This window comes from Euprymna scolopes, chromosome 19 (assembly GCF_053919585.1).
Source record: "Euprymna scolopes isolate OS-2025 chromosome 19, ASM5391958v1, whole genome shotgun sequence".
Taxonomy (NCBI): domain Eukaryota; kingdom Metazoa; phylum Mollusca; class Cephalopoda; order Sepiida; family Sepiolidae; genus Euprymna; species Euprymna scolopes.
The window spans coordinates 122,406,032-122,433,911 of record NC_136500.1 but is presented as its reverse complement, the minus strand read 5'-3'; the positions used below and the strand labels follow the sequence as shown (position 1 = coordinate 122,433,911).

The following is a 27,880-nucleotide window of genomic DNA, read 5'->3' as shown; positions in this document are numbered from 1 at the left end:
TTTTTTTCGTAATGTTAATGTAAAAATTATTTTTTTTTTATTGTTACGAATTACGATGGTGTATTTATATAAAAAAAAGCAAAAATAAATTCTTGCGTTTTTTATTTACTACTGAAACCCATAACTTTAGTAAAGGTATTTTTTGTTTAAGCAAAATAATACATTTCCACTAAGATTTGAATAAAAATAATTAGGTCATTATATTCCGCGATCATTATTTGATAAATACTGAAAAATTAATTAAAACTTGTTAATTTCCTGATTTTTGGTGAAGTAAATGGAAGGGTCAAAATGTTTAAACATTTTGACATCGGCATTCATTTTGCCCGTACCTACTCTTAAAGTTCCCCACTGTAACCATGAGGTTATTGTTTACTTTCTTGGTGCAAATCTATTTTTTTTATTTTTTAATTTTTGGTTGACTTTTTTGTTTGTCCTCTTATTTGCGTTGTTTATGTGAAATATTAAGTTTTGCAATTTGGGTTTGTATTACTGTACACATAAATTCAAAAAAGTTGTCAAAAAACAAATATATAACAAATAAATGTTATCAAAAGCAAGATAAGTTACTTTTCTACCAAACTAGATATATTTTTTGTGTTTTTATTCAATGTAACATGTTTATTCAGCTCAAAAAAATACATTGTTTACCGATGTATTCGAAAATTCAAAATGGCGCCCGACTCTCTCTTTAACACAGTAAGTTCGGGAAAAGGTGTTATAAATAATAAAATAGACAAAATACTATTAAAAAACCACCGAATATATGTCAACCCATGTCACGGTAATATATATTGAGCAAGTTTCTCACAGTATTTTGTCTAGTTTTATATTTATAGCACCTTTTCCCAAACTTATTGTGTTAAAGAGAGAGTCGGCCGCCATTTTGAATTTTCCAATACATCGATAAACACTGTATGATTTTCGAGCTGAATAAACATGTTACATTGAATAAAAACACAAAAAATATATCCAGTTTGGTAGAAAAGTAACTTATCTTGCCTTTGATAACATTTATTTGTTATATATTTGTTTTTTGACAACTTTTTCGAATCTATGTGTACAGTAATACAAACCCTGCAATTTTTATATGAAGATTATTTCGATTATTCGGGTTACTGGATGTTAACATTAGTTGGACTAATCCAAATGATAATGAAATGTTCAGTTTTTTAAAAGATGTTTTTTTAACATTTTTATAGATTTTATTCTTTTAATAAATTCGACATACAAAAGATAAATTTACAAAGAAATCCCAAGAAGCTTTAAATATTTACAAATATAATCTAAACTTGAAAGGAAAACAATTCGGCACACTTAACTAATGAACGGATATTTTTACACGAGGAACGAAATAATGATAACACCGTGTTACGGTGACCTAAAATATTTGTTCTTTGACATTAGCTTTTTACTTTAAATAAGTTCACGTTTAAATCGTGTTTATCATCTTTCAATTTGATTCTTTTATATTTTCATGTATTTTATTTATTAATGAATTTGACACACAAAACAAAAGTTCTATCAATTTACCAAAGAAATCCTAACAAACAAAACAATTTTTTTGTTTTGAACAAAAAAGGAAAAACGAATTTATCCGCCTTTTTTTCTTTATTAAATGTCTTGAATGAAAGGTAAGTTTTTTTGTGTTTTTTAACACTTTGCTGAATTTTTAAAAATTTTTTTATACACTTATAAAAATTCTATTCAAATTTCTTTTTTGGTATTATTATACAAACACCGTGACAGCGTTACGGTTAGGGTTAGGATTAGGGTTAGGGTTAGGGTTTAGGGTTAGGGGTTAGGGTTAGGGGTAGGGTTAATTCGCTGTCACGGTGTTTGTATAGTTTTACCTCTTTTTTTAATTCCTAAACCTTAAAATAAGTTTATTTTTATTGCATTGTATTCCTTCATAAAAAGTATGGATCTCTGATTAAAAACTCTCTACATATATATGTAATATTCAATATGAAATGTATATTTTTGTAAAAAATACGCTTATTTAAGCAAAATGTATGTTATTTATTATTTTTTTTTTAGAAAATAATGTTTACCTCAAGCACAATACTGTAATTAAAAGTTGATAAATTTTTAGACAACTGAGCAGAAAAACTGCATTTTCGATATTTAATTATTTTAACATTATTTAATTTAATTTTTTTTTTTTTTGCCGCCTACACTTACCTATTATTGCCGCTAGAGACCTCCATTTGATTGTTGATGTTTTAGATTTTAGAACGGGGATCACATTCTTTTATAATGTTTACATTAGGCACCGCCAAAACTGGGGGGGGGGACAGGTAAGTACTTTTTGACTTTTAAAAATCTACCAAAAGTCAGGTAATTATCCAATCAATACGAAAATTTTCAGCGATTATTAAGAGAAGAATGAACTTTATAACAATGTACTGATTTTTCATAAACGATATTTATATATATATATATATATATATATATATATATATGTATATATATATATATATATATTTTGCTTACAACCCCCCCTTGTTTTGAGGGAGTACAAATATGCTTAAAATAATCATCTGAAACTGAACACAACATATTGTGTTGTTGTAAGGGACAGAATGATAGATTAAAAAAAAAATTGTTTGCATACCTTATTTTGACGTCTGAATATCAGAACTTCGATTGTGTTTAATTATCCCGCTTTTGAGTTTTGAAGTGTGAAATTCGGTGAATATGTTAAGTAAAATAATTAATTTAAGTTAAGCAAAACAAATTTTTTTTTTAATATTTATACGAAAAAAGCCATTTTAAAATCTTTGATAAATAAATTAACAAATTTTTTTAGCGAGCCGAATAATGCATGCCCATTATTAAACAGGGCATGTTTTGAAGAATCGATACAAAAAAAAAATCAATAAATATTGTGCCCTTTGTGTTAAAAATAGCATCATTTTTTTCGATCCCGTTTGAAAATGTTTGCCGCCGTTCGACTATGGTGGACCAAACGCACTGAAATAATTTTTTTTTTATTCTGCTTTAAATTCCCCCCCCCCTGGCCACCACACACATACACATTAAAAACCAAACTCATACAAATGGTCACCCATCTGGTACTGGCCAGCCTCGGCGTCAATAATACATTGAAATTTTCGTCACTGAAAAATAAGTTTTTTTTGGCCTGTTTGGTCTTCCATAGTTTACTTTTTCTTAAACACAAATGTAAACATTGTCGATCTAGACTCTAGATCGACGCGAAGTAACTGGTTGCCTATATGAATAAGTGGAATTATTTGAAATCCAGGTACTTATATTATAATATTTTTGCATATTCTCATAGAAAATCATCCTAAATCTTAGTTAGACAACAAATAAATAAATTAATTATTTCAAAAACCTTTTTTTTTTAATATTTATGTACATTTTTCGTGCAAGACAAAAAATGTCAATCGTTAACTTTTTGGGAAAATTCAACATTTAAAATTTAATTAAAAATAGTAGAAAAAGTTTTACATTATTCTGTTTTCTATATGATAAAATTCAGGGTTTTATCTTTCTGGAAAAAAAAAGTTACTTAGAAATAATGGATTTTCATAAATGTAATTTCGTTTTAAAAAACAACAACTTGATTTTTCGGCCATTTTTGGCGGTGCCTAGTTTACATGAAATGAGCAACCATCTATTGCGCATTATCACTTAGCAGAAAGTAAGGCCTGGTTTAGGACAACAAATTTTAAAGAAATAAAAAAAAAAGAATTCGTCTTTGCAAGACAACAACAGCTGGGTTTGAGATCACCACTGTCACCAACCTTCGTCTGTCTGCCTCTGGTCAACCTAACCTGTCAACTCCTTTTATACATATCTCCCGCATGATTTCACGTTACTTCCACCAGAGCACACCTTTTAAAACTATGGGCGCCATCTTGATTTCTCTCTTTTGCCCAACCTTGCCCGACACACACGCGGGAAGACCTCTGTTTGTTTGATCTGTTTTTCCCTTTCTTTTTCTCCTTTCCTTCTGCTAACTTTAAACAACATGTCTCCCTGATCTCTGGAGCACATTTTATAATCCCTCATCCACTGTGGTGGTCATCTTTATCTACTTGGTCTCGCCATCCTCCCGCTGCACATTACTTTCCACCGTTTCATTTTCCACTGGCCTGATACAAGAATATGTCTCGGTACTTCATCTACAGCAATGTTGTTGCTAGTATTATTTCCGGTTACGCATCCTCTGCTCCACTGTGTGGTACATTGCACCCCTGGGGGCTTCACCCATACTTCATCACCAAGTTTAATGGTCCCTGTTGTCTCTGTCTCCCTTCTTGCCAGCTGAACCCTAGGATGCCTCCAGGAGTATTTGAATATTGACAGGTGTGGAATTGTCCCTTTCTGTTGCCCCGATCTAGGCGCCATGTTGTACCAATAGATCACTTGCTCGGGCAAGGTGTTTCCTCTCTCTGCCACTGCCAGTATTGTCTAGTGGTTTCTGTCTACAATCCTGTTGCCATTGGGTCTATAGGCAGCTCTAAAGAATTGATGGACATTCAATTTCTTTAGCACATCTGTAACTGCTGCCGATCTAAAAGCAGTACCATTGTCGGTTAGAAGCTCTTCCACTGGACTGCGCTCCAGAAACACCACGTCAAGGGTTGCTGCTATTTCACTGCTCGTTTCACCTCACAACCTTTTCCATAGGGCAAAGCGTCCGAGGCAACAGTCGATCATTGTCATGTAAAGCCCACCCCTATGACATCAACTGCAAGTCTTTCCCAGGTCCAAGTCACACTTAGTTCTCCAGCTTCCTGCACCCTTAGAGCAGGGTCAGTTGACTGACACTTGTGACAAGTCCTGACCACTTGCTTCACTTGTTCCTTTGGGACACTTGGATCAACTTTTCTCACCAGGTACAATGTCTTCTCTACCCCTAAATGGTGTAGATTGTGCAACTCTCGCACCTCAGAGTTATCCAGATGATTTACTGCAGCAATATTCTTTTTTGTTGGTACAAGCCAGCTTTTTCTCACTCTTGTGAGAGCATTCGCTTTGTTCTTCTCAGAGGCAACCATAATTACGTGCAGCTTCAAAGAAAACTCCTGCATCAGCTCATCCAGCATCCAGAGCCTGCACTTCACTAGCATCTCTGCTGCCTCTTTTGTTCTTATCCTTTTGTCATGTGAAATCATCGATTTCAGCCAAGCAAACACAGTGGTAGAGTCTGTTTAAACACAGATGTTGAGTAATCCCCATTTTAAGGCCTTTGATAACTGCATCTAATTCTGCTACATTGATGTGGCTAGCATCATCCTTCTTCCGTAGCTAGGCCGTATCCTCTGCAACCACTCCACCCACTTCCAAACAACCCCTGTTGCAATACTGCTTGCATCACACCACATGACTCCATCCAGTGTTTGCGGCACGTTCCATGTTCCCCAAACTGGGTCTTGCTTTTCCACTTCTTTCAGGACCTCTTCAATCAAGGCGGTCGTTCTTCCTCCCACTCTATCATCCCATCCTCTACCTTCAGCATGCCTCTTGATGTAACTACATGCTGGTCTAAACCAGCCAGCAATGAAGTAATGTCTGATCAACCTGCCGCATATCAAAAAAAGCTCCCACTTGTTGAGCTCTTCTTTCATTTGTGAGATCTCGTTTCCCATTCGAAATTCAAGGCCACCTGACGCATTTTGTTTCAGCTTTAATCCCAAAGCTGCGCCCCTGTCCAATTCTTCTGGTACCTTGGCGACCAACCCAAACTTTTTCAAGTCAACCACCTTCTTTACAGTCACCAAAGTTTCATTCACGAAGATGTTGTCAATATATGAGCTCACGGTGCCATCTCCCTTCCCCATTTTTTCTATAATTTTCCTTAGAATGGTTAACATGATATTGGATGTAGAGTTCAGCCCGAACCTTACCCTCGTAAGACAGTAGGTTCTGCCTTTATATCTGACCAACTGGTACTTCCAGAGTTTCTTGGCAATGCGGAGTTGCAAATAGGCAAATTTTAGATTGACCAACTTTGAGGCACCGTTCATTTGCCTCCATTCTCTGATGGTCTCACTGCATATATCTTTAGGCACACCGCTAGTATGGCACTCACTGTGTTGGTTTAATTCTCAGAAATCTGGTCTGACCTTTCCTTTTGTTGGTTGCAGAACGGGCATTAATGGCAAGATGCCCGATTCGACGTCATTTGTGCATGGCAACAGTATTCCCTCCTCGATCCATTTGTCCACTTCTCATTCAAAATCCTTTCTTGCTCCTCCTTTAAGCGATTTATTATAACATGCCACCCTGTTAACATAGGTGGTTCATTCTTCCATGCCCACTCCACTGTCCACTATTCCCATTGAATTGATTGATATCCATTTTTCTCCAACCTGTTTGATTCCTTTGTTGACCTGCTCTGTTGCTGCACATCCAGCTGGTCCGAACCTCATGCCATTGCTGCCGACTGTGACACCGTCAAGTCGATATATTACATCCATTCTGATCATCGCTTGGACGCCAGGCACCAGGTGATCAGTGACAACTGCATGGACTCTCATCCGGTGAGCTTTGATTTCAATTTTGACAGTCCTCCTCCCTCGACATTTCACTCATGACTCATCGAATGCCACTACTTTGCCCTTCCCTTTCCATCCACTGACAAAGCGAGTGTGCACCATGGTAGTGGTACAGCCAGTATTGGTTGGTTGGTTGGCATATCAACCCTTTTCAGGTTATTTAATGCCGAATCCAAAGATTTTGAAGAAAAATTTTTTTAATAGAATATATTTGTTGTTTTCACATAGGTTTCTATTTAACTCATAGTTGGGACCCTAACAGGTACTACCACTCCGGGTCAGAGTGGACCTGGGAACAATGGTAATTAAAGGGTGGCTCCACACTCCCCCAAAGCCCACAAGCTGAGGCCTCACCACTGGATATAGTTTAAGGTCATATCCAGGACCCCCATTGATGGACTTTTACCCTCTGCAGAGGGGCAGTCGGCATATTACCAGCCAAATTTCTGGCCAAAAACAGATTACAAAGAGTTTCCCAAATCTCACTACACTGTATATCAAATTTCGAGTCTGTAAACTGAAAATTGACAGAGTTATTGTGTAGGTAAATGTACACAGACGGACACACACGCACACAGAAACTTTCACTTTTATGGATATATAGATTGAACATGCGGAAAAATTAATTATAAATTGATTATAAATAGTTTTAATCTTCTAAAAATCATTAGCTTGAATCAATGGAATCGATCAATTGAGAAATATATGAGAAGCCAAGGAAAATACCATATGCGTATATGTGTATGGTATTGTTATAAATTGTTTTGATAAAACCTTAATAATATTGTTAGGTTAAACGTTTATCATTTGATCATAGTAAATATTTATACTTACTATTATTAAAAGACCAAATATTCAACATGCTGAAATGCCTGTGATTACAAATAATTCTTACGTTCTTATGAATTTAGAATGAACAGATGAAACATTCAAGTCATTGTTTGTTAAGTTTTGAGACATTGTGTTGAACAAAGATGGCGGCATAGTTCAGATCAGTAACCAAGATGGCGATCAAGAATCAAATGTGGTCCGTGGCGTAGTTAACCTGTTAAGTTCTGAGATGTGTTGAACAAAGATGGCGGCATAGTTCAGATCAGTAACCAAGATGGCGATCAAGAATCAAATGTGGTCCGTGGCGTAGTTAACCTGTTAAGTTCTGAGATGTGTTGAACAAAGATGGCGGCATAGTTCAGATCAGTAACCAAGATGGCGATCAAGAATCAAATGTGGTCCGTGGTGTAGTTAACCTGTTAAGTTCTGAGATGTGTTGAACAAAGATGGCGGCATAGTTCAGATCAGTAACCAAGATGGCGATCAAGAATCAAATGTGGTCCATGGCGTAGTTAACCTGTTAAGTTCTGAGATGTGTTGAACAAAGATGGCGGCATAGTTCAGATCAGTAACCAAGATGGCGATCAAGAATCAAATGTGGTCCGTGGTGTAGTTAACCTGTTAAGTTCTGAGATGTGTTGAACAAAGATGGCGGCATAGTTCAGATCAGTAACCAAGATGGCGATCAAGAATCAAATGTGGTCCGTGGTGTAGTTAACCTGTTAAGTTCTGAGATGTGTTGAACAAAGATGGCGGCATAGTTCAGATCAGTAACCAAGATGGCGATCAAGAATCAAATGTGGTCCGTGGTGTAGTTAACCTGTTAAGTTCTGAGATGTGTTGAACAAAGATGGCGGCATAGTTCAGATCAGTAACCAAGATGACGGCATAGTTCAGATCAGTAACCAAGATGGCGGCCAAGAATCAAATTAGGAGTCAAAAACATTTTACATTATTTACTTTTCTTAACCAAAACAGTATCAAAAGAAGGGAAGGGGCTGGGTTTCATCAGAGCATATTTAATTAAAATACTTATAAAACATGCATAGGAATGCAACATTGTTTCGATGAATATTTGACGTAGGTTAAATTTAAGACTATATTTGAACTCGATCTGAAATAAAAATAGTTGTAGTAGATTTAACAGATGCAATTCATATACAAATGTGAACTTCATAGATGTATGGGATACGCTCATGTCAAAATAATTTTAAAAAGATTTTGCTTAATAAATTACATACTAAATACGTAACAAATGCTTAGAAATATATACTCTTAATAATTTTGGATGTATGAACTATATGTAAGAGGAGAGTAGCAAGAAGTATATGCAATAAGAACTTTGTTGATGAACATATAGAAATTTATGGGAATGTTTTTTTTACACAGGCATCACCACATTATCAAGGCCAAGAAGCAACTCGAGGATAAGGGTTAAAGAGTGTACAGTAGAAATTGGATAATCATTAGTAATGAAAATTCGGTAAATTTGTTAACTTATATGGAATGGCTCATCAAGAACTTATTTACGTTAGACTTAAAGAAAACCATATAGTCAGTCAGAAAGCAGGAAAACGGAAGACAATTCCACAGGCGTGCAGTTCTAAGAAAGAAGCTTTGTTCATGGGATCTATGTTTAGGTTTAGGCACAGATAAAGAGTGGGGGGAATTATTGATAGTGTTTTCAGCTAGATGAATGTTTCTTGTGAAAGTCTGACGAGGGGGGACCATGAACTGAAGCTCAGACGAACACTTTCCATAACATTAATATATATAGTGTAAAAATACTACCCGCCATTCATTGCATACTCAGCTGAGGCAACAATCTTTTAGATATAATATAGGCACCGCCAAAACTGGGGGGGGGGGGGGGCAGGTCAGTACTTTTTGACGGACCGTCTTTTTAAAAATCTACCAAAAATCAGGTAATTATCCGATCAATACGAAATTTTCAGCGATTATTAGGAGAAGAATGAACTTTATAACAGTGTACTTATTTTTCATAAACGATATTTATATATATATTTTTTTTTGCTTACAACCCCCCCCCTTGTTTTGAAGTGGGAACAAATATGCTTAAAATAATCATCTGAAACTGAACAAAACATATTGTGTTGTTGTAAGGGACAGAATTATAGATTAAAAAAAAAAAAAAAAAAAATTGTTTGCATACATTATTTTGACGTCTGAATATCAGAACTTCGATTGTGTTTAATTATCCCGCTTTTGAGTTTTGAAGTGTGAAATTCGGTGAATATGTTAAGTAAAATAATTAATTTAAGTTAAGCAAAACAAAAAAAAATTTTTTTTAATATTTATACGAAAAAAGCCATTTTAAAATTTTTGATAAATAAATTAACAATTTTTTTTTAGCGAGCCGAATAATGCATGACCATTATTAAACAGAGCATGCTTTGAATAATCGATACAAAAAAAATAAAATTCGATAAATATTGTGCCCTTTGTGTTAAAAATAGCATCATTTTTTTCGATCTCGTTTGAAAACGTTTGCCGCCTTTCGACTACGGTGGACCAAACGCACTGAAATAATTTTTTTTTATTCTGCTTTAAATTGCCCCCTCCCCCCATTTTGGGGAGCCTGGCCCCCACACACATACACATTAAAAACCAAACTCATACAAATGGTCACCCATCTGGTACTGGCCAGCCTCAGCTTAATAATACATTGAAATTTTCGTCACTGAAAAATAAGTTTTTTTGGCCTGTTTGGTCTTCCATAGTTTTCGTCTCATCAAAAGAAAACGTAAACAGTGTCGATCTGAACTCTACGGCGACGCGAAATATCTGGTTACCTATATGAATAAGTGGAATTATTTGAAATTCAGGTACTTATATTATAATATTTTTGCATATTCTCTTAGAAAATCATCCTAAATCTTAGTTAGACAATAAATGAATAAATAAATTATTTCAAAACCCCTTTTTTTTTTTAATATTTAAGTACGTTTTTTGTGCAAGACAAAAAATCTCAATTGTTAACTTTTTGGGAAAATTTAACATTTAAAATTGAATTAAAAATAGTAGAAAAAGTTTTACATTATTCTGTTTTCTATATGATAAAATTCAGGGTTTTATCTTTCTGGAAAAAAAAAAGTTACTCAGAAATAATGGATTTTAATAAATGTAATTTAGTTTTAAAAAACAACAACAACTTGATTTTGCGGCCATTTTTGGCGGTGCCTAATATAATAATATACTCACTAAGTAAACTACTCAGATTGCACATGAGAGATATGTTAGAGATGTTCCTCCACGAAATACGCACATATTCCTGTTGCAAAATGTGGGCATGGTGAATGTCTGATCCCAGGACTAATATATATATATATATATATATATATATATATATATATATAATGGACACTTGGCATACATAATCTGACTCCACTTTTGTTGAGGGTAAATAAGCCTCTATGAGCTCTACACAGCAACTCATTTGGTAGTTATATCACAAAAATAAAACTTGTTAATCCCTGTATCTAGGATTTTTGCACCGATTCCCTCAGGACATCAGAAAATGTAAATCGTCTTACACATGCGTTCACCACTTAAAAGTGTGACAAACTATAGACTTTCTCACTCAGTACCATAAAATCCCAAAAAGACAATTCGCGATGAGATAATGACAACAGGGCCAGTTGAAATATATTTATGACAGTCTCTACTTCGATCTCTGCAGCGTCAATCACTGGGATGATCACAATTCATGCACAAAAATGTAAACAATTGTGCAGTTCGTGTCTACTTCGTGATGGCAAATCAGCTCTTTTCAACTATTGGTGTGTAATCCAGCGAACGATAAAAAGAACCCTAAACAAATTGCTCATTCAAATTAACATTTTACTCAATTTACAGTCAAAACACATTGACATAGAAAACACTCAGTATAGGTTCAAGACGTGTTCATACTCTTCTGGACAATGTTGAGAAAAAAAAGAAAAGAAAACTGAGTTATTTGCTTTAGAACTGAGAAAAGCACACATTAATAATTGAGACTTGAGTTATTCACAACTCGAAGAAGTAAAAAAATTGTTACAAAGAATATATTAATTTTAATTTAATGATTAATTTTATTTATTACAAATGTTTAAATTTTGTAAAACATTTTTTATGTAATACTTTTTCATATAATACACATTTCATACTTAGTCTTAAAAAAAAGTAATTCATTTTCATGTGAAACTTCAACATTTTCGAGTAAATTCTTTGAAAAAAATTTTTAAATCTTCTGGAATTGCTTGCTTCTCCTGTACTTTTTTTTGTTATATTGTTCTGATAAAAGTGAACAAGAATAACGTCAATCAGTAGGTTTTGCAATTCAATTAAAACTATCCTCTTCAAATGCACTCGTTGTTTTCATAAGACATTCTATTGATCTGATTATTTAAATCATTGCATTTTTGCACAGCAAAATATTGTCTTTAAATCACTGTATTTTTGAAGAGCAAAACGTTAATTATCTAATCATGCATTTTTGTACAAGTAAATGTTGCTGTCTTTAAATCATCAGCGAGTTTTAAAAATATGTTTACGTTTTGCCACTATAATCATATAAAAAAAAAGAATTTGAACTCCATGGATATAATTTCATAAGAACTGCTGAAGTCATCAGTGATATTTAAAATCCAGGAAGGTGTTAAATGAATGGTTGTAGTTTATATTGATGTTCTTGGCCTTCCAATTTGTTTCACGTTAACAACAATGAGGTGAAATCTCTGATAAAACTGAATCCCACATGAATTGATGAAAATATTTTGTCAACCAAGCCATACACTTATTTCATCCTTGGATATTAAGACACTCCACATAAACAAAGGCGATATTTTGAATAATTACACTGGCCATCTATCTCATGATGAACTTGTATTTATTAAAGGAGCCTGTCAAACTCTAACGAGTTAACTTTCAAAGAAGCTATGAGAATTATAAAAGATATACTGTCAGATAAAGCGCAAGCAAAATTGGATCATAGTATTTTACAGCATTATGATTTTAATGTGGTGCTCAAAGATTATAACAACACCTTACTACCATGTCTATATACAGCAAGGGCAAAAAAAGGGTATGTGATAATCATCGTTAAATTTCATTGTTACACATAGCTAATAAAATACTAATGATATTCATAATTAAATTTCATTGTTACACATAACTAATAAAATACTAATGATAATCATCATTAAATGTCATTGTTACACATAACTAATAAAATACTGGTGATAATGATCATTAAATTTCATTGTTACACATAGCTAATAAAATACTAGTGATAATCATCATAAAATTTCATTGTTACACATAACTAATAAAATACTAGTGATATTTATCATTAAATTTCATTGTTACACATAGCTAATAAAATACTAGTGATGATCATTATTAAATATCATTGTTACACATAGCTAATAAAATACGAGTGATAATCATCATTCAATTTCATTGTTACACATAGCTAATAAAATACTAGTGATAATCATTATTAAATATCATTGTTACACATAGCTAATAAAATACTAGTGATAATCATCATTCAATTTCATTGTTACACATAGCTAATAAAATACTAGTGATAATCATTATTAAATTTCATTGTAACACATAGCTAATAAAATACGAGTGATAATCATCATTCAATTTCATTGTTACACATAGCTAATAAAATACTAGTAATAATCATCGTTAAATATCATTGTTACACATAGCTAATAAAATACGAGTGATAATCATCATTCAATTTCATTGTTACACATAGCTAATAAAATACTAGTGATAATCATTATTAAATATCATTGTTACACATAGCTAATAAAATACGAGTGATAATCATCATTCAATTTCATTGTTACACATAGCTAATAAAATACTAGTGATAATCATTATTAAATTTCATTGTTACACATAGCTAATAAAATACTAGTGATAATCATCATTCAATTTCATTGTTACACATAGCTAATAAAATACTAGTGATAATCATCATTCAATTTCATTGTTACACATAGCTAATAAAATACTAGTGATAATCATCATTCAATTTCATTGTTACACATAGCTAATAAAATACTAGTGATAATCATCATTCAATTTCATTGTTACACATAGCTAATAAAATACGAGTGATAATCATCATTCAATTTCATTGTTACACATAGCTAATAAAATACTAGTGATAATCATTATTAAATTTCATTGTTACACATAGCTAACAAAATACTAGTGATAATCATCATTAAATTTCATTGTTACACATAGCTAATAAAATACTAGTGATAATCATCATTCAATTTCATTGTTACACATAGCTAATAAAATACTAGTGATAATCATTATTAAATTTCATTGTTACACATAGCTAATAAAATACTAGTAATAATCATCGTTAAATTTCATTGTTACACATAGCTAATAAAATACTAGTAATAATCATCATTAAATTTCATTGTTACACATAGCTAATAAAATACTAGTAATAATCATCGTTAAATATCATTGTTACACATAGCTAATAAAATACTAGTAATAATCATCATTAAATTTCATTGTTACACATAGCTAATAAAATACTAGTGATAATCATCATAAAATTTCATTGTTACACATAGCTAATAAAATACTAGTGATAATCATTATTAAATATCATTGTTACACATAGCTAATAAAATACTAGTAATAATCATCGTTAAATATCATTGTTACACATAGCTAATAAAATACTAGTAATAATCATCATTAAATTTCATTGTTACACATAGCTAATAAAATACTAGTAATAATCATTATTAAATTTCATTGTTACACATAGCTAATAAAATACTAGTAATAATCATCATTAAATTTCATTGTTACACATAGCTAATAAAATACTAGTAATAATCATCGTTAAATATCATTGTTACACATAGCTAATAAAATACTAGTAATAATCATCATAAAATTTCATTGTTACACATAGCTAATAAAATACTAGTAATAATCATCGTTAAATATCATTGTTACACATAGCTAATAAAATACTAGTAATAATCATCATTAAATTTCATTGTTACACATAGCTAATAAAATACTAGTAATAATCATCGTTAAATATCATTGTTACACATAGCTAATAAAATACTAGTAATAATCATCATTAAATTTCATTGTTACACATAGCTAATAAAATACTAGTAATAATCATCGTTAAATATCATTGTTACACATAGCTAATAAAATACTAGTAATAATCATCATTAAATTTCATTGTTACACATAGCTAATAAAATACTAGTAATAATCATCATTAAATTTCATTGTTACACATAGCTAATAAAATACTAGTAATAATCATCATTAAATTTCATTGTTACACATAGCTAATAAAATACTAGTAATAATCATCATAAAATTTCATTGTTACACATAGCTAATAAAATACTAGTAATAATCATCGTTAAATATCATTGTTACACATAGCTAATAAAATACTAGTAATAATCATCATTAAATTTCATTGTTACACATAGCTAATAAAATACTAGTAATAATCATCATTAAATTTCATTGTTACACATAGCTAATAAAATACTAGTAATAATCATCATAAAATTTCATTGTTACACATAGCTAATAAAATACTAGTAATAATCATCGTTAAATATCATTGTTACACATAGCTAATAAAATACTAGTAATAATCATCATTAAATTTCATTGTTACACATAGCTAATAAAATACTAGTAATAATCATCGTTAAATATCATTGTTACACATAGCTAATAAAATACTAGTAATAACCATCATAAAATTTCATTGTTACACATAGCTAATAAAATACTAGTAATAATCATCATTAAATTTCATTGTTACACATAGCTAATAAAATACTAGTAATAATAATCATAAAATTTCATTGTTACACATAGCTAATAAAATACTAGTAATAATCATCATAAAATTTCATTGTTACACATAGCTAATAAAATACTAGTAATAATCATCATTAAATTTCATTGTTACACATAGCTAATAAAATACTAGTAATAATCATCGTTAAATATCATTGTTACACATAGCTAATAAAATACTAGTAATAATCATCATTAAATTTCATTGTTACACATAGCTAATAAAATACTAGTAATAATCATCATTAAATTTCATTGTTACACATAGCTAATAAAATACTAGTAATAATCATCATAAAATTTCATTGTTACACATAGCTAATAAAATACTAGTAATAATCATCGTTAAATATCATTGTTACACATAGCTAATAAAATACTAGTAATAATCATCATTAAATTTCATTGTTACACATAGCTAATAAAATACTAGTAATAATCATCGTTAAATATCATTGTTACACATAGCTAATAAAATACTAGTAATAATCATCGTTAAATATCATTGTTACACATAGCTAATAAAATACTAGTAATAATCATCATTAAATTTCATTGTTACACATAGCTAATAAAATACTAGTAATAATCATTATTAAATTTCATTGTTACACATAGCTAATAAAATACTAGTAATAATCATCATTCAATTTCATTGTTACACATAGCTAATAAAATACTAGTAATAATCATCGTTAAATATCATTGTTACACATAGCTAATAAAATACTAGTAATAATCATCATAAAATTTCATTGTTACACATAGCTAATAAAATACTAGTAATAATCATCGTTAAATATCATTGTTACACATAGCTAATAAAATACTAGTAATAATCATCATTAAATTTCATTGTTAAACATAGCTAATAAAATACTAGTAATAATCATCGTTAAATATCATTGTTACACATAGCTAATAAAATACTAGTAATAATCATCATTAAATTTCATTGTTACACATAGCTAATAAAATACTAGTAATAATCATCGTTAAATATCATTGTTACACATAGCTAATAAAATACTAGTAATAATCATCATAAAATTTCATTGTTACACATAGCTAATAAAATACTAGTAATAATCATCGTTAAATATCATTGTTACACATAGCTAATAAAATACTAGTAATAATCATCATTAAATTTCATTGTTACACATAGCTAATAAAATACTAGTAATAATCATCGTTAAATATCATTGTTACACATAGCTAATAAAATACTAGTAATAATCATCATTAAATTTCATTGTTACACATAGCTAATAAAATACTAGTAATAATCATTATTAAATTTCATTGTTACACATAACTAATAAAATACTAGTAATAATCATCATAAAATTTCATTGTTACACATAGCTAATAAAATACTAGTAATAATCATCGTTAAATATCATTGTTACACATAGCTAATAAAATACTAGTAATAATCATCATAAAATTTCATTGTTACACATAGCTAATAAAATACTAGTAATAATCATCGTTAAATATCATTGTTACACATAGCTAATAAAATACTAGTAATAATCATCATTAAATTTCATTGTTACACATAGCTAATAAAATACTAGTAATAATCATCGTTAAATATCATTGTTACACATAGCTAATAAAATACTAGTAATAATCATCATTAAATTTCATTGTTACACATAGCTAATAAAATACTAGTAATAATCATCGTTAAATATCATTGTTACACATAGCTAATAAAATACTAGTAATAATCATCATTAAATTTCATTGTTACACATAGCTAATAAAATACTAGTAATAATCATCATTAAATTTCATTGTTACACATAGCTAATAAAATACTAGTAATAATCATCATTAAATTTCATTGTTACACATAGCTAATAAAATACTAGTAATAATCATCATAAAATTTCATTGTTACACATAGCTAATAAAATACTAGTAATAATCATCATTAAATTTCATTGTTACACATAGCTAATAAAATACTAGTAATAATCATCATAAAATTTCATTGTTACACATAGCTAATAAAATACTAGTAATAATCATCATAAAATTTCATTGTTACACATAGCTAATAAAATACTAGTAATAATCATCATAAAATTTCATTGTTACACATAGCTAATAAAATACTAGTAATAATCATCGTTAAATATCATTGTTACACATAGCTAATAAAATACTAGTAATAATCATCATTAAATTTCATTGTTACACATAGCTAATAAAATACTAGTAATAATCATCGTTAAATATCATTGTTACACATAGCTAATAAAATACTAGTAATAATCATCATAAAATTTCATTGTTACACATAGCTAATAAAATACTAGTAATAATCATCATTAAATTTCATTGTTACACATAGCTAATAAAATACTAGTAATAATCATCATAAAATTTCATTGTTACACATAGCTAATAAAATACTAGTAATAATCATCATAAAATTTCATTGTTACACATAGCTAATAAAATACTAGTAATAATCATCATTAAATTTCATTGTTACACATAGCTAATAAAATACTAGTAATAATCATCATTAAATTTCATTGTTACACATAGCTAATAAAATACTAGTAATAATCATCATAAAATTTCATTGTTACACATAGCTAATAAAATACTAGTAATAATCATCATTAAATTTCATTGTTACACATAGCTAATAAAATACTAGTAATAATCATCATAAAATTTCATTGTTACACATAGCTAATAAAATACTAGTAATAATCATCATAAAATTTCATTGTTACACATAGCTAATAAAATACTAGTAATAATCATCATAAAATTTCATTGTTACACATAGCTAATAAAATACTAGTAATAATCATCGTTAAATATCATTGTTACACATAGCTAATAAAATACTAGTAATAATCATCATTAAATTTCATTGTTACACATAGCTAATAAAATACTAGTAATAATCATCGTTAAATATCATTGTTACACATAGCTAATAAAATACTAGTAATAATCATCATAAAATTTCATTGTTACACATAGCTAATAAAATACTAGTAATAATCATCATTAAATTTCATTGTTACACATAGCTAATAAAATACTAGTAATAATCATCATAAAATTTCATTGTTACACATAGCTAATAAAATACTAGTAATAATCATCATAAAATTTCATTGTTACACATAGCTAATAAAATACTAGTAATAATCATCATTAAATTTCATTGTTACACATAGCTAATAAAATACTAGTAATAATCATCATAAAATTTCATTGTTACACATAGCTAATAAAATACTAGTAATAATCATCATAAAATTTCATTGTTACACATAGCTAATAAAATACTAGTAATAATCATCATAAAATTTCATTGTTACACATAGCTAATAAAATACTAGTAATAATCATCATAAAATTTCATTGTTACACATAGCTAATAAAATACTAGTAATAATCATCGTTAAATATCATTGTTACACATAGCTAATAAAATACTAGTAATAATCATCATTAAATTTCATTGTTACACATAGCTAATAAAATACTAGTAATAATCATCATTAAATTTCATTGTTACACATAGCTAATAAAATACTAGTAATAATCATCATAAAATTTCATTGTTACACATAGCTAATAAAATACTAGTAATAATCATCGTTAAATATCATTGTTACACATAGCTAATAAAATACTAGTAATAATCATCATTAAATTTCATTGTTACACATAGCTAATAAAATACTAGTAATAATCATCATTAAATTTCATTGTTACACATAGCTAATAAAATACTAGTAATAATCATCATAAAATTTCATTGTTACACATAGCTAATAAAATACTAGTAATAATCATCGTTAAATATCATTGTTACACATAGCTAATAAAATACTAGTAATAATCATCATTAAATTTCATTGTTACACATAGCTAATAAAATACTAGTAATAATCATCGTTAAATATCATTGTTACACATAGCTAATAAAATACTAGTAATAATCATCATAAAATTTCATTGTTACACATAGCTAATAAAATACTAGTAATAATCATCGTTAAATATCATTGTTACACATAGCTAATAAAATACTAGTAATAATCATCATTAAATTTCATTGTTACACATAGCTAATAAAATACTAGTAATAATCATCGTTAAATATCATTGTTACACATAGCTAATAAAATACTAGTAATAATCATCATTAAATTTCATTGTTACACATAGCTAATAAAATACTAGTAATAATCATCGTTAAATATCATTGTTACACATAGCTAATAAAATACTAGTAATAATCATCATAAAATTTCATTGTTACACATAGCTAATAAAATACTAGTAATAATCATCGTTAAATATCATTGTTACACATAGCTAATAAAATACTAGTAATAATCATCATTAAATTTCATTGTTACACATAGCTAATAAAATACTAGTAATAATCATCGTTAAATATCATTGTTACACATAGCTAATAAAATACTAGTAATAATCATCATTAAATTTCATTGTTACACATAGCTAATAAAATACTAGTAATAATCATCATTAAATTTCATTGTTACACATAGCTAATAAAATACTAGTAATAATCATCATAAAATTTCATTGTTACACATAGCTAATAAAATACTAGTAATAATCATCGTTAAATATCATTGTTACACATAGCTAATAAAATACTAGTGATAATCATTATTAAATTTCATTGTTACACATAGTAATAAAATACTAGTAATAATCATCATTAAATTTCATTGTTACACATAGCTAATAAAATACTAGTGATAATCATTATTAAATTTCATTGTTACACATAACTAATAAAATACTAGTAATAATCATCATAAAATTTCATTGTTTCACATAGCTAATAAAATACTAGTAATAATCATCGTTAAATTTCATTGTTACACATAGTAATAAAATACGAGTGATAATCATCATTCAATTTCATTGTTACACATAGCTAATAAAATACTAGTGATAATCATTATTAAATTTCATTGTTACACATAACTAATAAAATACTAGTAATAATCATCATTAAATTTCATTGTTACACATAGCTAATAAAATACTAGTAATAATCATCGTTAAATTTCATTGTTACACATAGTAATAAAATACGAGTGATAATCATCATTCAATTTCATTGTTACACATAGCTAATAAAATACTAGTGATAATCATTATTAAATTTCATTGTTACACATAGTAATAAAATACTAGTAATAATCATCATTAAATTTCATTGTTACACATAGCTAATAAAATACTAGTGATAATCATTATTAAATTTCATTGTTACACATAACTAATAAAATACTAGTAATAATCATCATTAAATTTCATTGTTACACATAGCTAATAAAATACTAGTAATAATCATCGTTAAATTTCATTGTTACACATAGTAATAAAATACTAGTAATAATCATCGTTAAATATCATTGTTACACATAGCTAATAAAATACTAGTGATAATCATTATTAAATTTCATTGTTACACATAGTAATAAAATACTAGTAATAATCATCATTAAATTTCATTGTTACACATAGCTAATAAAATACTAGTGATAATCATTATTAAATTTCATTGTTACACATAGCTAATAAAATACTAGTGATAATCATTATTAAATTTCATTGTTACACATAGCTAATAAAATACGAGTGATAATCATCATTCAATTTCATTGTTACACATAGCTAATAAAATACTAGTGATAATCATTATTAAATTTCATTGTTACACATAGCTAATAAAATACTAGTGATAATCATCATTCAATTTCATTGTTACACATAGCTAATAAAATACTAGTGATAATCATTATTAAATTTCATTGTTACACATAGCTAATAAAATACTAGTGATAATCATTATTAAATATCATTGTTACACATAGCTAATAAAATACTAGTGATAATCATTATTAAATTTCATTGTTACACATAGCTAATAAAATACTAGTGATAATCATCATTCAATTTCATTGTTACACATAGCTAATAAAATACTAGTGATAATCATTATTAAATTTCATTGTTACACATAGCTAATAAAATACTAGTGATAATCATTATTAAATATCATTGTTACACATAGCTAATAAAATACTAGTGATAATCATTATTAAATTTCATTGTTACACATAGCTAATAAAATACTAGTAATAATCATCATTATATTTCATTGTTACACATAGCTAATAAAATACTAGTGATAATCATTATTAAATATCATTGTTACACATAGCTAATAAAATACTAGTAATAATCATCGTTAAATTTCATTGTTACACATAGCTAATAAAATACTAGTAATAATCATCATTAAATTTCATTGTTACACATAGTAATAAAATACTAGTGATAATCATCATTAAATTTCATTGTTACACATAGCTAATAAAATACTAGTGATAATCATCATTAAATTTCATTGTTACATATTACTAATAAAATACTAGTGATAATCATCATTCAATTTCATTGTTACACATAGCTAATAAAATACTAGTTATATTCATCATTGAATTTCATTGTTACACATAGCTAATAAAATACTAGTTATATTCATCATGAAATTTCATTGTTACACATAGCTAATAAAATACTAGTGATAATCATCGTTAAATTTCATTGTTACACATAGTAATAAAATACTAGTTATAATAATCATAAAATTTCATTGTTACACATACATAAAAAAATACTAGTGATATTCATCATTAAATTTCATTGTTACACATAGTAATAAAATACTATTGATAATGATCATTAAAATTTATTGTTACACATAGCTAATAAAATACTAGTGATATTCCTCATTAAAATTCATTGTTACACATAGCTAATAAAATACTAGTGATAATCATCATTAAATTTCATTGTTTAACATACATAACAAAATACTAGTGATAATCATCAAATTTCATTGTTACATATACATAATTAAATACTAGTGATAATCATCATTAAATTTCATTGTTACACATAGCTTATAAAATACTAATGATAATCATCGTTAAATTTCATTGTTACACATAGTAATAAAATACTAATGATAATCATCGTTAAATTTCATTGTTACACATAGCTAATAAAATACTAGTGATATTCATCATTAAATTTCATTGTTACACATAGCTAATAAAATAACAGTGATATTTATCATTAAAATTCATTGTTACACATAGTAATAAAATACTAGTGATAATCATCGTTAAATTTCATTGTTACACATAGCTAATAAAATACTAGTAATAATCATCGTTAAATTTCATTGTTACACATAGCTAATAAAATACTAGTGATAATCATCGTTAAATTTCATTGTTACACATAGCTAATAAAATACTAGTGATAATCATCGTTAAATTTCATTGTTACACATAGCTAATAAAATACTAATGATAATCATCGTTAAATTTCATTGTTACACATAGCTAATAAAATACTAGTGATAATCATCATTAAATTTCATTGTTACACATAGCTAATAAAATACCAGTGATATTTATCATTAAAATTCATTGTTACACATAGTAATAAAATACTAGTTATAATCATCGTTAAATTTCATTGTTACACATAGCTAATAAAATACTAGTGATAATCATCGTTAAATTTCATTGTTACACATAGCTAATAAAATACTAGTGATAATCATCGTTAAATTTCATTGTTACACATAGCTAATAAAATACTAGTGATAATCATCGTTAAATTTCATTGTTACACATAGCTAATAAAATACTAATGATAATCATCGTTAAATTTCATTGTTACACATAGCTAATAAAATACTAGTGATAATCATCGTAAAATTTCATTGTTACACATAGCTAATAAAATACTAGTGATAATCATCGTTAAATTTCCATGTTACACATAGCTAATAAAATACTAGTGATAATCATCGTTAAATTTCCATGTTACACATAGCTAATAAAATACTAGTGATAATCATCGTTAAATTTCATTGTTACACATAGCTAATAAAATACTAGTGATAATCATCGTTAAATTTCATTGTTACACATAACTAATAAAATACTAGTGATAATCATCGTAAAATTTCATTGTTACACATAGCTAATAAAATACTAGTGATAATCATCATTAAATTTTATTGTTACACATAGCTAATAAAATACTAGTGATAATCATCGTTAAATTTCATTGTTACACATAACTAATAAAATACTAGAGAAATCATCGTTAAATTTCATTGTTACACATAGCTAATAAAATACTAGTGATAATCATCGTTAAATTTCATTGTTACACATAGCTAATAAAATACTAGTGATAATCATCATAAAATTTCATTGTTACACATAGCTAAAAAAATACTAGTGATAATCATCGTTAAATTTCATTGTTACAGATAGCTAATAAAATACTAGTGATAATCATCATTAAATTTCATTGTTACATATTACTAATAAAATACTAGTGATAATCATGGTTAATTTCATTATAACACATAGCTAATAAAATACTAGCTCATGGTATAATAGAAACGTGCACCATTTGCTGAGAAAATATGCGATCTTTTGAGACTCCTGAAAAAAGTCCAATTTCCTTATATGTCATCTCTTTGTTTCATGAAAGTCCTATGTGAATAATAAGATTACTAATCAAATTGTAAAAGACTTAAGGAATTTTATATCAAGATTGCTTGGAGTTCATTTTAATTATCTTCTAAACAAAAACAAACACTAAATATATTGAATTGCATTTATTTTCTTTTTTTTACAGATATTCCAGCTTGAATGCCTTTATTGAACGTATTGGATTATCATTTTCTGTTATGTGAAATGTGTTTAATGTACAAATGCATCAAAAACACATCAAAACATATAAAGAGACTCCCGAATTGCAGAAAAGTATGTGACATTTGAAGTAACAATATGCAGTGCAAGAAATCAAACTAATTATAATATTTTAGCATTAACGTAGGTTGCGTTTCTATTATTTGCTTAAACAGCTGTCTAAAATTGTGAAGATAATTTTTTTTTTAAATACGTTGGTAACCTATTCCATGATACATCCAGGTACACAGTGGGAAAAAGCCACATTCCTTTGAAGTGTGGAGGTATTCTTGTGCTAAAAATAAAGGTGAGTTACAAATACATTGGATAAAAGCCATATTCTTGTGAAGTGTGTGGATAGCCCAGTCTTAAACGATCATGTTTAATATGACATATAAGACCTCACACTAACTTGAATGCCTACTAGATACTTTACTTGAGTGCATACGGTCTCTCTTTACAAAGGTTTGTTAGAAAAACCTGGCATGAGGATACTTTTTCTTAGAAGTAAACCCTGAACAAATATTCAAAATCGCAGCCCAAGATCTGCTTAGCTTTTATGAGTCATAGCATGAAAGCAGATGCTTCACCAGAGTAGACAAGTTTTTGTCTGAACAAGAGAACGAAATGGAAGATATACTACAACATATGAAAATGGTTAATTGGAGAGAGGAAAATTATGTTCTCAATTTCTTTACAAACCTAGTGTATGAGAGATAAAGAACTTTCATGAAACATTCGAATATCTATGTATCTCATATAGAGTTCAAGTGTTAACCCCAAATTGTGAGCCCCATTAATTTCTGAGAATTTTGACTGATGTAAAATAAAACAGATTTTGTGAAGTATATCAGAATTCACAGGGACAGTTAGAATGTTAAAAAGATCTATCGGTTGGAATAAGTAAACTAATAGGAGAATGTTTGGCCTCCAATAGACTTCACATCGCCAGCAAAAAAAGCGATAAGAAAATTAAAATGAAGGGAAAGGCTACATTTTTGAGAAGTGTGCGAATATCCTTGTTCTGAGTAATCAAGTTTACTAAAACATGCAAACTCACACTGGGGAAAAGACACATTCATGTGAAGTATGTGGATATTCTAGTTCGAAAAAATCACATTTAGTGACACATCTGAGAATACACACTGGGGAGAAGCCACATTCTTGTGAAGTGTGTGAGTATTCTTGTTCTGAAAAATCACGTTTACTGAGGCATGTGAGAACTCACACTGGGGAAAAGCCATTTTCTTGTGAATTGTGTGAATATTCTTGTTCTGAAAAATCAAGTCTACAGAAGCATATGCGAACTCACACTGGGGAAAAGCCACATTGTTGTGAATTGTGTGGATATTCGTGTTCTGCAAAATCAAATTTAGTGACACATATTAGGATACACACTGGGGAAAAGCCACATTCATGTGATGTGTGTAGATATTCCTGTTCTACAAAATCATCTTTAGTAAGACATATGAGAATTCACACTGTATTGGGTAAGGGAAGAAGGAGAACTGGGGCTCTCACAGATCAACCATCAACATAGCGCAACAGCACATGATAGTATCTGAAAAACTCCCAGAACCACCCTCTTTCAATAGTATGGATATAAGAGACAAGAGCCAGCAGAACACCATCAGTCAACCAGCTGGCCAAATATTTTGGTCAAAGCTGTCTCCATGGGTGAGGCTGAAACACTAAACAAGCCTGCCACAGAAATAGCCGGAAGAAATATACCGAGACCTTCCAAAGGAGAAAGCTTAAAGAGTGGGACCAACATATGAGTGCAAAGTATTCTCTGGGTGAACTCTTGCAGTGTTAGAAAATGGATCAAGAGAGAGAAAGAGGGGAGAAGAGCCTAGAGAGACAGGCTGACACCAAACCTTGGAAGAGGAGGTTAGAGAAGAAAAGCCATGTAAAGAAACTTTGAATTCCTCAAGCGAAATCATAAATAAAGGACGTCATCATGTGTTTTTGTATCAGCATCTTCGTGTTGTTATTCAACAGAAAAGGTATTGCCTATTTATGTTATAAGAACTTTTGATAAAATCATCATCTAAAAAATATGTGTTAGAAAGTATATGTGTCAAAGTATAAATGTTATAGAAACTGTCAAAAGTATTAACGCACTATCTATATATCAAATCTCCTCTCATTGTGTATTACAGGCCGTCGTCTGTCTCTCTCGTTATATATACCCTGTTTATGTCTCCAATATGCTATCTCTTACAACATGAACATTCTTAAGACATTAAAAACACTCAACACATGAACACTCCTAAGACTGTCTCTAGATATCACACTAAGACTCTTCCTAATACGAACAGTCAATACCAAAGAATAATACATACGCCATAATAACACCCACCACGTAACAGCAGGAATCCATAAAAAAGAAGTTCCTTGGACTAGCTCAAGAGGGGAAAACAAGCAAGAAATGCCAGAGCCAAGAATATTGTCCAAAATGTAAAAGCTTGATCGATACAATAATCACAAAATTCTAGCATAGACTAATTTGTTTTCTGGAGAAAGAGATCTAACTACATAGCAAATGTAAATGCTTAGTAAAATGCGATGCAAACTTCATAGACGAATCTAACACAATGCAGATTCATCTGCTTTTTCACTATCAAAAATTGTCGCATATTGTGACTACCGGGCAGCAGCAGGTTGCCACAGTGAAACGAGGAATAACTGTTAAATGTTTTTTAATGAAATATTTCAATATAGAAGAGTGTAACAAAACAATTTAATTTACAAAACTTGGAATCAAAATACAGCTTAAAGTAAAGTATTATATGACTTGGATGGTGAAATAATAGAATTATCAAATGCACGACTTATCATATAGTCACCTATGAAAAGAGTAAATCGGTTTTGTGATTCAGGAAAGCAGATTGATCAACTAGAAATGGTGTAGAGCATAAAAAGGAAAGTCACAGACATGGAAGAAAGTTTTATGAACTTTGTGTTATAGCATTTCATTCGGTGGATTTCTTGTAGTGTGATAACTTTGAAGAGAACAGGACAAGGAGGTGTCCCTTTTATGTCATGGTTGTGAACATTATTACTATGTGTATACACCCGCCCTTACAAATCAACAGACGCTGTATACTAACAAAACAGAAAAAGAAACATTATACATGCATCAACTGACACAGTTATATGAACAACGTTAGAGATGCTACACAACCCTATAAGTATATATGAACATTATACTACATCTGTTTGATAAGGGTACTTTAAATGGTCGATTGTAATGCACTATTGTAATTAATATTTGGAATTTATTTCTTTTTATTTTAAATGTATTGATTTTATGTTTCCATAAAGGTTTTTAAACCCTAGCGTTGAAAAACAAAAGCAACCCATAACCTTTATTTTCTTAATAAAATTTGGATCATTTTACTTACATTTCGGGTCTGTTCTCCCTTTGTTCATTTCTTCAGTTACATATCCCTTGAAAATTTGCTTCATATGTTTTTCCGCTTTTTTTCTTTCAATTTGTTACCATGGAAAACGAATTTGGATTACGATTCCAAAATTCCATTAATATTTTTGAAGGGAAACTTAAAATGTTTAATAAAATTTCAACTTAATGAAAGAAAAATGAAAGCAATATATTGAAGTGGATCTAGAAAAAATTGTTAGTTATGTCTTCCATGTAATTGTTTGTTTTATTTCATTTAATTAGTTATTGTCTCAGTAACTTGTTTATGTGTTATTTCATCTAATATTGTTATCTTTTGAAGACTTATCGGTTTAGTAACACGTTTGTTTTATTACAACTTT

The 27,880-nt window shown here is 28.8% G+C and overlaps 1 long non-coding RNA gene across 1 annotated transcript; it reads left to right on the top strand.

The window, feature by feature from the left end:
• Positions 1-1,401: 1,401 nt before the first annotated feature.
• LOC145239940 (uncharacterized) lies at positions 1,402-27,502 on the top strand. The gene is made up of 2 exons (XR_013862426.1): positions 1,402-1,634; positions 24,042-27,502. It is a non-coding gene; the product is annotated as an uncharacterized LOC145239940 (long non-coding RNA).
• Positions 27,503-27,880: the final 378 nt, after the last annotated feature.